The sequence below is a fragment of the Buteo buteo genome, chromosome 5 (genome assembly GCF_964188355.1).
Source record: "Buteo buteo chromosome 5, bButBut1.hap1.1, whole genome shotgun sequence".
Classification (NCBI taxonomy): domain Eukaryota; kingdom Metazoa; phylum Chordata; class Aves; order Accipitriformes; family Accipitridae; genus Buteo; species Buteo buteo.
The window spans coordinates 52594401-52608959 of NC_134175.1; positions in this window are offsets into that span (position 1 = coordinate 52594401).

A 14559-nucleotide genomic window follows, 5' to 3' on the forward strand; every position below is an offset into this window, starting at 1 on the left:
CGCAGGCTCTGCCGCCTCAGCGGGTGCGAGGAGGGGTGGAGGGCGCGGAAAGCAGCGGGGGCGGTGGGAGCGTGGCCGGGTACGGCTGAGGAGATGATGGCTGACGGGGGCGGTGGGGGGGGGAGTATGGCTGAGGGGGGCACGGCCCATCGTGAGGGAGGGCAGGCGGCCTTCAGCCGGTTGTTCCCACCGCCACACAGGCAGGGTTGTGCAGCCGGGAGGGGAAATTCCCCAAAAAGACATTTTTGGGGGGCTCTTGAGGGGCCTCCTGGCCCTGTACCCACTGTGGGGAGCCATCAAGGGCTGCTGGCGGGAACACGGGAGCTGCTAACCGCTGCTGGGTGTACCTCCTTTTTTCTGAGGAGTAATGTGACTTCAAATGAACTCATGCCAGTCAGGGTGAGTCAGTAGTTCTGCACGGCGTTTTGGAATATGCACAGTCATACGTTTTAGAGCCGCGTCTCTCGGAGTAGTCGTGAGCCTTAGTCATCATCGTGGCAGTGTCAGCGCATTAGTCAGAGCCTATTCTTGACTTCTGCAACAAGAGAACTGGTGGAAAAGTGAGGCGCAGCGGCGTTACGGTGGCTGCGTTTCTATTAGAAGGGCAGGACTTTGAAAGTACTGAGAACAAGATTCCCGAAAGCTTTCTGTGGTACTTTCCTGCCCACTCATCTCAAATTTATGGGGCCACATTTCTTTCCTCAGCTGTGATATGCATGTATAGAACTTAAAGATCACATAAGTTTCACTTACATGTGTGAAAAGTACTTTTCAGCATATTTTGTAAGGAATTTTAGATTATCTATTAGAAATTAAATTTTATTTGAAGAACACACTGATGTTTCTTCACAAATGACAGCAGAGTTCATGTTTCTTGAACGTTTTGTACACCAGAAGCATTTGTTTTAAATCACTTGGGGTCTACGATGGCAGGGTATTATCAAGTATACTGTGGGTTTTTTGGTTATGGAAGTGCTTTAGCAGATCGCTTGCCCCGCTGCATAGCCAGCCTCGCCTCTCGGATGGAGTTTCCATTTTGTTCCCGTTTTCCAGGGTTTGAGGCAGTCTGCAGATGGCACCGTTGCTTCACGTTCACGGCCATTGTTGCCCATCCTGAACTGACTGCTGGAAATGAACTCTTTCTGTCAGATTTTTTAGGCAAAATGGAGCGCCTTTCCCTCAGCCTTAAATTTACTAATTACATTGAAACTTATAATTTCACTTAATGAATCAGAACAAATAAAAACGGCACTGATTTGTTTAATTGCTTTAAAAGAAGGATGAATCAATTTGTACGGAGATGCAATAAACACTAATGTTGTCTGGCTGAAATAGAAAATTGTAATGAGTTCTGTATAATTCAAGACAATGAATTTTCTCTTTTATTAACTCCGCGGTATCACATGTGGTGCAATAATCACAGCAGCTGCACATGCAAATAAATGGGTAGCTTCTCCAGTTCTTCGGATCCTGTAACGTTGTTTTTGTCACCTTAGTGTTGAATCAAGTGTCAAACATCTTCATGTACGTTTGCCCCATTTTTTATCTGGTCGTGGTGGGATGGTGCATCCCAGATCTGCCATACCTCCTAGAGACGAAGGACTGGACGGGACCGCCTGTGCTGGGTCTGAGCCCCCCCAGGTTCAAGCAGTCGTGTAGAACATACTGTCTAGGAAGCACTAGAGGGAAGGATGGAAAAACAGCTATTAAAAAAAAGTTATTTCTAAACCTGCTGTTCCAGACTGCAGATGTGGCAATCTGTTTGTCCCCGAGGAATGAGCAGTGGTGACCCCCATGTCTCAGATATTTTACCGTCATTAGGGCCACCTGCAGGCTCCGGTGTCCCAGTCGCTGACGGATCAGTGGGACTTTGCGGGATGTGGATGCTTCTCCCTCCTCACCGCTCTGTCAGACACATCAGAGGGGCCAACTCTGAGCTTCCTCTCTTTTGTAACAATGTGTTGTCAAGCCTTAGCTTTTGTAACAGATGTTTTAAAAGACAGTTTATATTGTCAAAAATGTTTGCTTTTAGAATACTTGGGTAACTCTCGGGAAGCTTTTTCCTAGTGCACAGAAGCAGCTTGCTAAGGCTTCTAGCTTTGTTTTGTATCTGACTGGATTCTCTGTATTTCTCCAGCTGCCCTCTAGTTTACTTTGTGATTTACTGAAATATTTTTTTCCTCTTTTTGTAATGGTCTCCTCTGGTGCTCTGTGTAGGAGTCATGCAGGCAGAGAAACTGATTAAACAGAGAAATGCTGAAAATAATTCTGTATAAAGCATTTCAAGATGTACGCGAGGACTCTCTCCCCCTCAGTTCCTCTGATTTTACTGCTAGCTGATGCTCATGATGAAGGAAGTCGGCGAGAAGCACACTCTTTAAACTGTTAAAATTCTGTGCTTTTACGGCTCTCTGCTCAGCAGCTGAGGAGACTTTGTATCCGTCATGCCCTTGCATGAGAAACAATACTGTATTAAACAAGTATGGAAAAGCTTGAGAGTTCTTAATAACAAATTTTACTGTACACACAGTCTGATGCCACCTAAATGGAACATACCCTTGCTGTTTAAAGACTTTGATTCATTATTGTTAAGTTTTCCTTGGCTTTTGTTACTCAGCTCAGGCACTCGAGTTTCCTCATAAAAGCATCTCGGACACTTTTCACGCATGGCTATTGCAGCACACTTGGAAACAAGTTGATGTTAAGTGGAATACATTTATTTTCCTAATCATAGTTTTTATTTTCTTGTACCTGGTGTTACACGGTGGGAGTCCTTTTTCTTACATTAGCTGCCGTGGAGGATAAAGAGGGAGAGAGATTAGGCAGCCAAAACTGACGCATCCCACTTTTCCCCACTTCTTTCATGCACAGCACCCACCCATCTCCCCATACGCTGCACGGCTCCGGCGTAGCTTTTTATGTGGGAGTTCTGCAGCTCTTGACTCCCCGTTTCCAGTAGGGAATTCTACAAACACATCTCTCGCACTGTCTGAGGCCTTGGTCCACGAGTCTTTGGGAGATGCTCTTCCAGCAGCGTAGGCTTTCTGGGGATGCTTACAGCACTCCACAGCGGTATGGGGATGCCCAGCACCTGTAGGGTCCGTGAGAGGTGGGAGCGCGGACACGAAAACGCGGAGCTGGGGCATCACCTCCTCCTCCTCTGTGTTGGAGCTCGCCGTGGTGGAGCGGCTCCTGCCCGTCGGTTGTTCTTTCATGGCAGCACATCGGAGGCAGGTGGATTAGGCTCATTCTGGGACTGTCTTTCCTACCCTCCCATCCCCTCCAGCCAGCAGTTCGGAGGAAATGAGTGTTTCGGCGAGTAGGATAAGTGCTCCAGTAACCCAGTAAATTTGCCTCAAAGAAGTGGTTTTGTTCAGCGACGGGTCGCGCGGGGAGTTTCTGCGCCCATCCCATATGGCAGTAGGTACTAAACCAGAGTCACTGGTTTTGTCAACAAATTTGCCTCACTTTGGCACCATATGGCCTCCCGGCCACGTCCCCTTGTCTGAATAAACGTACGCCAGGGAGGAATGCGGCTGTCAGGCAATCCCAATTGTTTCACAGTGCAAGCCAAATTTCGGATCAGATGCTTCCTCTCATGAGCTCCAAAGTTCAATGTCCTTTCACTGCAAGCATTTATGCTGTGAATGAAAAATGCCGGTACGCTGCTTTGCATCTCGTTATCCGGTAACAGCATGTGCCCAGACAGCGTGTAAGCGATTCTTTCTGCAGGACAGGGGACCAGATTTGGATCTGTCTGCGTCTCCATCAGTGGGACTGCATTCAGTGTACTGGGGCAGCTCTAGCTTTATACTCTTTCATGACTGACATATCCCAAAACACAGAATTTTTGAGTGCCTTAGGAGAGCGGCTCGTGTTTTTCAGAGCTGTGGCTGCCAATAGTCGGAACGCAGTGCTGGGAAACAAGACTTGCACGTTATTTTGGCATACTCGTCCTAACGCGAGACTGAGTATCCAGACATACTGCGCCTTGAAGCATATAATTAACAAGACAGTCTAGAATATGCAAATGTACGTTTTTAATTAGTTCTGAAAACTTGCAACCACCTGTATGTATGTTCAAGTAGGGGAGAGGAGAGAGTACACAGCTACGCCCCAGACAGTCAGTCATTGTGTCAGAGACACCTACACCATCGTGTACATTTAATGTATGCTCAGCAATCAGCTGATTTCAAATTACAAAACGTGTCCGGTTTGCGCTGCCAGTCTTGTTCCAGTTCTTCAACAGAAAAACAGAACAAATCAAAACAGAGCCATGTCAAAAAGAGACTCGGGAGGTCATGAGGCACATTAGCAAGCTTGACAAAATTAACCCCTGCAGGTAATGAGCAACACGGGTTAAAATTAAATGTGTCCAAAAAGTAGATGGAGTGGGAAGTAAAAGAGATCAATAAACGAAGCACTGGATTATGCCCTTCAGATGTGATTTACAAATCCAGAGTAACTCTCATCAGCAGGATGCTGAGTGTGAGCTGAGCACGTTCTGCTAGAAGAAGGCTGCGGGAGGGGGAAAGAGTTCTGTCCATCCAGCCGGGACTTATGGTGAGAGTGGCAGGAACACCGTCAGCAGCGGTTCCCACTTCTTCGCTGGGTAAGGGCTTTCCTCCCTGGCAGAGCGGTGTGTGATATTGAGGGCAATTCAGTGTTTTACCTGAAACAATTTTAAAGTCTTGCCCTACCTGAAATGATTTTAAAGTCTTGCCCCATCCACTTTTCCTCTCTTAAATGGTACCAAATACCAGTTTTTTTCTAATGACAAGGCAATTGAAGTAGGAGATACTTAAATAAAGAATTGCACAGTCCTCACCCCAATCCCAGCACCCATGGTATATTTAAAAGCGGAGGCACCTGAAGCTCTGCAGCTGGGAGAGGCACCTCTGGAGAGCAAGACTCAAAGACAAGAGATGCTTTTGGGGCTGACAGCGAAAGCGTGACAGAGGAGAGGCAAGTGCCGTCCCTTTCCCACCCGGGGCTGTTGGCTAGGACCAGGCTCGCAGCCGCTCTCACGGGGAGATGCCAGAGGAGCCCCTGGTCCCGCTGCCTCGTCCCTGACCCCCTCCAGCTGTGAGCAGCTTGCATTTTGGGGTGGTTTCTAGAGAATTCTGCTTCCTCCGGGGTTAGCCTCCAAAGGGGTTAACAGTACCTTTGGGAGCGATCAGGAGCAGAAACATCTTTTGCTCCGAGGAGGCACGTGTCCCGCTCACAGCAGGATCCTGTTGTATTTCTACGTGTGGGAGCAAAGGTTTGCCCTCCTACCCAAATGCGATGCCAGGATGCTCCTGCCTCAGGATCACTGACGCTGTGTTGATACGGTTTGCAATTAACACTGCATCGGAGAAGCTTTCCCAAATTTCCCATTTTAACAGTGTTTTTAAGAAAATGTTTCCTTCGGTTTTCCCGTCTTGCTTTTTTTTGGTATGTACTTCAAATCTGCCACAGTATGACTTAAAGGAAATTCTCCAAATTGTAAGGAAATGTCCTCTCCGGTGCAAACCTGGGCAGGCTCTGTTCCTGATTACACACTTGTTGGACAAGTATGATAGGGTGGGCCCTGCATGGGTGCTTTGTGGCTTCATTCATGTTTATAAACTACTCTGAGATCTTCAGATGAAAAAGGATTTACGAGTGCAAAATAGTAAGTTGCCAAACTGTTTCTAACCTCATAAACAGGTAATTTTAAATTCAAGGAGACACCGAGGAGGGCAAGATCGCACAAGCGGGCTGGGAACAGTTTCCACCACCCGTCCTGGGAGCTCAAAATGCACAATTCCTTCCATTGCTGTAAACCCAGCTAGCGTTTTATCATAAATTGAGAAAAGCCTTTCTAAATTTATTTTCGAAGTTTAACAAAAATGGAAAACTCATTTGTTTTTAGCTGGCCTCCTCCTCCTTTTGTTTCTCTGTTTGTGCTGTATTCACATGGCGTTAGAACAAAGCTTCCTGTAAATATTAACTGGAGTATGGGAATCAGTTCAGCTCAGTTTGACTTTGTTCCTCTATTTCACAGAACCTACGGCAAACGCGATTGTGGTGGGGCCACTCACCGAAACAGCTAACACAAACAATTGTGCAAGCTGAGCTGGGACCTCGTGTCTTCACTCCTCCTCCTGCTTACCGTTTTGCGGTCGGAAAGCCGAAATCGGTGGGCAGGCAGCCTGCGAGCCGCCCGGGGCAGCGCCAGCCCCTGCCAGCCACGCACACCGTACTTAGCAAACGATGAAAGCGTCGGGGAAGTTTATGAGTTATTCATGGGCCATTTTGCAAACAGAATGAGCTGATCAATAATTAAGCGGAGGCAGCAGCGGGTGCGTGGCCTGGACCGGTACGTGGCTCAGTGGCCACGAGCTGCTCACCCACCCACCCTGGGCTTCCCCGTCCCGGGGAGCGCTCGATCTCAACACCCCAATTCCTTCAAGGATGCGTGTCCCCTCCCTGGGGCGATGCTTTCTGAGTTTTTCTACCTGCAACGGCAGAAGCTCCCCCCTAGCCCCGAGCAGAGCAAATCTTCAGGCAGAGTGTTTTCCCACAGAGCGTTTCGGAGGCTCCTTCCAGCACGTCCAGCAAACCTGGCGCAATCAGCGGGACTCCAGTGTGCCCACGGATGGTCCTCACCGAGGCTGAAGGCAGAGGACGGGGAGCCTCCGTGCAAGCCACAGTGTTCCTCAGGTGCTCGGGGTGGACGACTGGCAGCAGAGCTCCTTTCCAGAAACAGGCTGTTCTCCGTGCGATGGAGGTTGCGCTATTTAATATTCTAACAGAAGGTAACATAATTACAGCTTAATCTAATTAATGAATCCTGGTAAGAGCCGCTCCAATATTTCCCGTTCAATACTTGCACTGCAGTTGGTATTGGGCGCTCTGCACGGAGCGATGAGTTGGCAAGCCAAAACTGGCCACCCATGGTAAGGGACACTCCGCACATGCGGACGCTGCGGCCAAATGGGGGAAAATGCAAAATAAACAGCATGGACGGCCATCTGCCACTTCCGAAGCAGCAGCCAACGCTAACACCCCATTAGGACACGGACCAAAAGCACAAATCTGGTGGTTTGGCCACCAGCGATTTTCATTTTTCTCCAGAAAAGGGTTTTGGCATTTGTTAAAAAAGAAAAAAAAAGAAAAAGGAAGAGGCCCAAGGGATTTGAGGACTTGTTTAAATAATAGAAAGGCTGCTGCTGCCCGTTTTGTTTATGTCATCAAAAAAGGTTACAGCTTTGAACTTACTCACGGGCAACCACAGCGCTAACTTAAAAATGCAGCAGAGCTGCAATGTTGGTGGTTTGCTCACCTTTCTGGAGCGGAGACTCTCGTGGGATGACTGCATCCAAGCAGGCTGTTCGCTCACTCCCCTGTTTCGGAACCAGGGCTGCTGACCTCAGAACTAGCTGATTAGTTTTTATTTTTAATATAGAAAAAGGAGAGGGCAAGAATCGTAACGTTTCCCTTCCCCAAAACATTTGATGTGCTGCAGCCTACTCCTATGTCTAGGAAATGCTGCTGGAAATCCAATAAAGCACAAACCAGGGGTGAGTGTCACCCGTCCCGGCTGTAACCGAAGCACATCCTCCTGGTCTGAGGCCTCCTCCAGACATCAGGACTAATTAATTGATTTTAAAAAACATTTTACAATGTTTTGTAACATTAAACCCTAAGGTGATTCTGTTATAATTCTATAAATCACAAATCATTTCTTATGATAGATTTAATTTTCTGTTTACTGAGCTATCCTACGTTTTCCCTGTTCCAATCTCCAGCCAGTGAGAAACTCCAAGAAAATGCATTCATGCAGTCCCTCTTGTGTTCTACCTTTATGTCTAATTATATTTTATATATGTAGGATAAATGTGTGTGAAATAGCCCAGTGGCATAGCCAGCTCAGTTTCCACGAGGTACTGATTTATTAAGGGTTATTTAATTAACAGAAAAAGCCTCGTTCCTGCCAGCATAACCCCCACTTTGCCAGGTCCAGCCAGGTAAGGGCTTTGCCTGCTGCAGTCCTGCGACTGTGATGAAGCCAGGCCACGGCGAGGGGAAGAAGGTTTCCCCATACTGTCATTAGGAGAGAAGCATGTGGATGTGTAAATGCCTGATCTAGACATGTTGGGATTGTCGAATAATTCCTGTTTAACTACTTCTAACTCACTGCATTTCCCCATCAAATACCGGATGGGTCATTTGAGCACCTTCTCGCGCATCTCCCTGTCTCTTATTCGTGTTGCAACCCAAACCGTTCTCCCTTGCCAGAATCTTGGAGAATGAGTATAATGAGTAAATGAGTGTATGAGTTGAAATACTGTGTCACACGAGTTTTCTTAATGTTTAAAAAGATGTTATTTCTTTGCTACTCCAGAAATAAACTTGCATGACGTTTTCTGCAGGACACAGAGTGGGTTTGGCCGGCTCGGCTGGGGAGGAGAGCAGGCGCTGCAGAGATTGCTGGGCTGTACGGGATCTTAGCGTGCATTTAGGAACTACCCAAAAATGAACATCGTCTTGTCCGAAAGGTCGCATGAAAAATAGCTCTGCGGTTAAAGCACTACAGGTCCTCTTTCGGTTGCGGCCCCACTACTTCAAAGTCCCACTGTGGGCTTCAGCTGAACTACTCCAGGCTGACACGCTGGGCAGGATCCGTCCCCGTCCGCTCGCCAAACCACATCGGTGAGTGGCATCGGTACGGGGCAACTGAGCTCGTGAGAAAATGCCGTAACATCTTGAATGGCTCCATTGCTCCTGCATCCAACTCAGAAACAAGGGCTCCGCAAAGCTTACTGCAACGCCTCGGCACGGGAGTGTGAACAACCGGGGGTTTCTCGGGGTTGTTAGTGTTATTACTTTTATCCTTATCGTTGCAATTATTGATGTGAGTGTGTCACAGGAGGTTGCTGGAAGGACTCCACTATTACAGTGGGGTTTTCTAGTAGCGTCATTAATACTAGTGCTAATGCGCGGGAGTGATTTGTGTGATTGACAGTTCAGGCAATGAAGTTTACCTTGTTTCAGCGTGGGGCTTGATGGTACAGGACTCTGGCTCTGGTGACCAGGAAGGTCCCAGCAGCGCCGTCTCCCAAAATCCGTGAGGACGGTGGTGCCGTGGTCTGCTGCCGGGCACCACCGCCGTGCTGCGGAAAGAACTGCTCCATCACGGGGGACACCTGCTCCGAAGGTCATCCTGGTCAGAGGGAACAGATGTTAACCGTTGCTGCTTCTTACGTATTTTAGAAGAAAGAAAACTCAGTTGAAAAAGCTGAAGGAATGTCACCGACTGCATTCTACATCTGTTACATCTCAGAATAATTTATTTTAACCTCTGAAGATACAAGGGAAAATATTTGAAGGAGATGGAGACTTGCCAGTATTTCCAGTTCATTATAAGCAAAGAACTGTTGCTTATAGCACTTTTTTGGAGCAGAGAGTAGTCTGGTTTTAAATCCCTCAAGCAATGAGGAATCACGTACTCGCCAATGGAAATTGTTCTTCAGTGAAGAATTTACTAATTAAAAAAGTTTAATTTTTAAATTCAGCCTACATTTCCTCCCTTTCCATAAACGTTCTGTTTGCTTTCGATGGGCATTGCTGCGTCCCTGCTAACCTCAGCTGTGGGGTTCACCTGAATGTCTTGCCTGGTCTCGGCACACAGGCTCCCGCAGCGGGGCCGGCTCCCCGCAGGGAAGTAAAAACTCTGGGCTTGGCTGTGCTCGGAGCTGGAGGGCTGCAGGCAGCGGGGCAGGGGTAGCTCCAACCGTAATTGTCTCCAGAGATGCTAAAACTCTCTAAACCTTGTGGTCAAGAGGCAGAGCTGAGGCCAAAGACGAGTGATGGCCCGGTGATGGAGCTGCATTTTGGGGACCACCCGTCCCCAGTGGGTGCTCCACGCAAGAGGTGGCAGACGTGGCCCCCCTGCAGCCCCCTCCGTGACCAGCCCATGTGGCCCTGGCTCTGCCAACAACAAAACGCAAATCGGCTAAAAATTGCTATCTTCCAGCTGCGGACTTTGCTCGTTCGGTAGCGCCTTGCGCGGGACCGCGAGCACGGCCCTGTGAACCGGTGCGCGCAAAAAGGCAGTTTCTCCCCGTTCCGTTTGGACGTGAGAGGGGAGTAAAGGATCCGGGGGACAGGGGGACTTGCTCAAGCAGGATCATCTCCAGCCGAGCTGTGCGAGAAGGTGTGAGCAGGCTTGATGACGAGGGGCCAGCAGACTGAATGGAGAAGACCCAGAGACCTAAATACTGAAGCCGCTTTGCTTGCAGATGACACCGTATAAGCAGATATGTATGAGTGTTACCAAGATTAAAGTTTAATTAAATTCCTGCAAGATTTTTGGGTCTTCATAAATTTCCTTTGAGCTTTCTGCCAACTAGGATATGCTTGCTGGCTTCAGAATATAAAAGCAAGTATTGTTGTGTTTTGCAAATATGTTTTATAATGCATGCAAGTGCTGACTATGCAAAACTATCACTGGTTTCCACGATTAACAAAATTACAAAAGCACAAAGGGTAGCAGTTCTTCTTGTTTTTGACTATCCTTTAAAAACAAGAGATGGATCAAAGTATCCTGTGATTAAGTTCATTAATCACACCCACATCATGAAAAACCATCGACTCTTCTGAACCCACTTTTCACAGAGGGAGGATGCGAGGAGTTGGCCGGGGCGGATTCTGCTGTGGGTTGGTTGTTTATTTACTTGTTTTTCCCAAACAAGGACCTGGCTGGGTTGGCATGTCCAGGGGGCAGGGATGTCTCTGGCCGGGAGCAGCTGGGTGGGCAAGCGGCAGCAAACTCCCTGCCCGGCCCTCGGGGACCAGGGCGCACAAAAAGCTCTGCTGCTTTTAGCCCCTTCGTGGGTGATCCCTAGAAGCGAGGGACTGAGCTGCAGGGGCAAGGGGTCAGCGGGCAGGGTGGGAGCAGAGACGTCTGTCCTGAACACAGCAGGAGTGGACTGACGGACAGCGATGCCGCTCCCGTAAGGCTTGTATCTTCCTTGCTTTTAATCCAGTGCTTGTCCTTGTTAACACAGCGACAGCTTATCTAACGTAAAGACTTTTTATCTGGTAACGGAGTGCTGTACGAGCTGTCGCGAGAGGGACGTGCAGACCGTCACCCCTGTGCTCGGTCCCCCCCTCGCATCCCCCACGTCACGCTCATTTAAAAGGCTGTTGTAAATGCTCTCTCTCTGGGGCCCCGTAGCAATCTTGCTAGACACGTGTTAAAGCACTTGGAAAATTCAACAGCAAACTGACGGTAACGTTCTCGAGCTTGCAGATAAGCAAGAAAGGGATTTCACGTGAATTCAAGTGGGGACCACAGCTCTCCATTCCTATGAGCGATGTCTGACTGCAGGGGGTACGTTTGTGCTTCTCCAAGTGATGGAGCCAGAGGAGCTTCCAACCAGCCGGGAAATCACAGCAACCCATGTAGGACCTAAACTTCACCTGCTTTGTTTAGCATAAACCCAAAGCTTTTATAGGTGCCTTTTGTAGCCTGGCAATGAAGTGGATGCTGAGAAGGACGCGTACCTATGAGGGTCCTCCCTATCACGCAAACGTAGAGCGACTGGCCCCGGGCTCTGGCCAAAGACATCCCCGCATGAACTGCACGTCCCAGCACAGACCAGGCAGTGACCTGTGCTGCATCTTGCCTCTTCTAAAACCAGCCCACGGATGCATTTTTTGATCAAATCCTGCCTTTCTGCCCTCAAGAGCAAACCTGCATCAGCTTCGGTGGGGCAGGGGTCCAGGTCTGCCACTTACGTTGGCTGCAGAGACCCACAGGAGCGATATGACAGGGGCTGGCCGGGAAAGGAAGGGAGCATTTTCTCTCCCACCCTCCAAAAATATTTCAAAGTGCTTTAGCAATTCTGCAGGTGGCTGATATAGACACACGCTTTTTAACTCTGAGTTGCATTGATTTACAAGTAATAGTAACAGAGCTCGTTTGCTGGTAAATGGTGATTTTGAGGTCTTTCCCTAGCCTGACCGCTTTTGGGTCCAACCCTTCCGAAAGGGCTGTCAGGGTCCAACCCGGCAGCCACGGCAGGGAAGGGCACACGTCGTGACAGAGCTCGGCGCTGCCTGACCTCGTGGCACGGGCTGCGTTCTCTGTCCACGCTTGTGATCTGGGGATTTCAGCTGGGAAAGAGATTCAGATTTAAAAGACGGCAGGACCAAAGGTCCAGCTGGCTTTCTGTCTCTGGGAATGGCCAGTAGAGCATATATTGGCCAATGTATAAAACAAGAGAGAGACTCTTCCCCTGGGGATTTGCCACCTCGAGCATCCTGCAGTCCAGGGACGGGACCTTCTCACTGCGACGTTGCACCTGCACTGCTCCGCTGAATAACCCTTCTCCTCCGCAAATTAAGCCAGTTTCGAATCCCAACATTAGAATAATCCCCAAATTAATAATTTTTGAGAATTAGTGAGCAGCCTCCCATGATCGAACAGACTTCTATCCCCCGGTGGGGATGCCCCACCTTTTACAATCTCTCTGCCCAGAGCCTTTCACCATCCCCTTGCCCCTCTGCCTCCATCTCTCGCGCTGGCCTCCCCGACACGGAGCCGAGCCGGGGTCCCCTGCAGCCCGCAGGGAGACGAAAGTGTCCGATAACGCATCCAGGAAAGCCGCTTGCTCAGCAAACAGCAGCCCAGGTTGGGCAAGAAAAAACAAGGAGGGCAGGGTTTGACTTGAACTCTTCTCTGGGGATTAAGTGCCTAAATCCGGAGTGCTGAGCACTGCGCGGGATTCACAGCCCTGAATGTTTTGCTGGAATTGAGCACACCGCAGTACGTGATCTGCTGCCGAGACACTGGGTAAAATACCCAATACGCTTCTCCTCTGGCTGCTTTCTGAAAGGGACCAGGCCCAGTGACTGTGAAAATTGTGAAGACTGTAATTGTGTACCTGTTAAAAAAATTTCTTCAGCCCACACCCACGGTTTAAGCCGCAACCAGAGATGAAAACACCTGATTCTGGGTGGATTTGCACCAAACTGTGAATACTCTGCACACGGAGGATGAGTTGCTTTCAGTGAGTGGCATCGCACCACTCTGTCATCCCACCACTCTGTCATCCCACTTGATGCCTTTTGCCAGGTGCAAAATAAGCCTTCATATGACACCACTATTTTTTTTTTAATCTAAATTAATGAGAGGGCAGGGACTGCAGAGTTTAAATCTCGGTGCAGCATCGAAGGGGTTATACTGATAAGCCAGCAGCTCCACGTGGAACAAAGCTGGCATTTCAGGGGGAAGACAATGGATTGTATTTTCTGTGTTCATTTTAGTCATCCATTTGGCATTGAGACTGAGGTCACCCACCCAATCGTGCACTGCAGCATCTCTGTTCTAGCTAGCAAGGAGAAGCAAAACAAAGAGGAGCTGAGTCGGCAGGAATCGGATAGCAATCATGTATGGAAAAGTGCTCCGTTAAATGGCTTTTAGATAACGTTGTTGCAGTCCATTTCAGGACACTGTTTAAAATCCTTCTGAATAAGCATTTTCTCTGACACACATCTTAGCACTTTGCATGGCCACTGGTCACACTCAATTCCCGTTTCACATCCCAAACAATAATTACTAGCTTGGCCTGGTTTTGTGGCTGAATGATATGATTTGCAATGCAAGCATTCAAACACCAGCCAAAAGGATGTAGCGACTGCTATCCATCTGTAAATATTTTCTCTAGCAACAGCTTCATTTCCTTTGAAACATTAAAAAGGTTGTAGTTCTAACATGCATGCATATGCAGGCACGCGTCTTAAAAAATGTACAACAGGCACGCACATACACTCGTCTCGGTTTAGCCTGAGTTTTGCGCCATGCAAAGGAGAGGCTCAGGTTGTCACCCTGTCCTGTTTTCTGGGGAAACATGCTTTAATTACGTTACCAACAACCCGGAAAACCTGCGTTCTCTGTCGTGTGGCTTTATCCCCAGGGAGGCGGCGCTCCGAGCTCCTCCGTCTCGCCAGCCGAAAGCGCAGACAGTCAAGGACGAGGTGCAATCCTTCTGGCTGTGCAAGTGCTGCTGGTTGAGAGCATGCAACGGGCTCCGAAGCAGTGCTTTAGCGTTTTATTCCTTGCTTTATTCTAAACGAATGAGGTGTGAGCTGGTATGGGACTGCTCCAACACCATCCTTTTCGAAGCGGGTGTCTCGGTGCTGGCTGGGTGCAGCTGCACGCACAGAGAAGTGCTCCGAGGTCGGGATGCTTTGAGACTTTCCGTGAACTCCGGTGGGCAACCAACATCAGAGGCATCCCTCCGGATGCGGGAGGGTTTGGGATGCGGCTTTCACACACAACCGTAACCATCAGACACAACTGTACACTAGGCCAGAGAGCGACGGGGACTTTGGAAGTCGTATCAGCTGGTATCTCCAAGCCCTCACAGCTGGTTTCTTAAAAAAGCTATTAAAGATGCAGCAGGTCTTCTTCACGCTCCCTGCATCTAACATCATTTCACTCTTGTCTGGGTTCAGCCAAAGCGAGCCAGTCTGCCTTCAGTCCCCTGTTTCACTGAGGCAGTAAATAATTCAGCGTGAACTTCT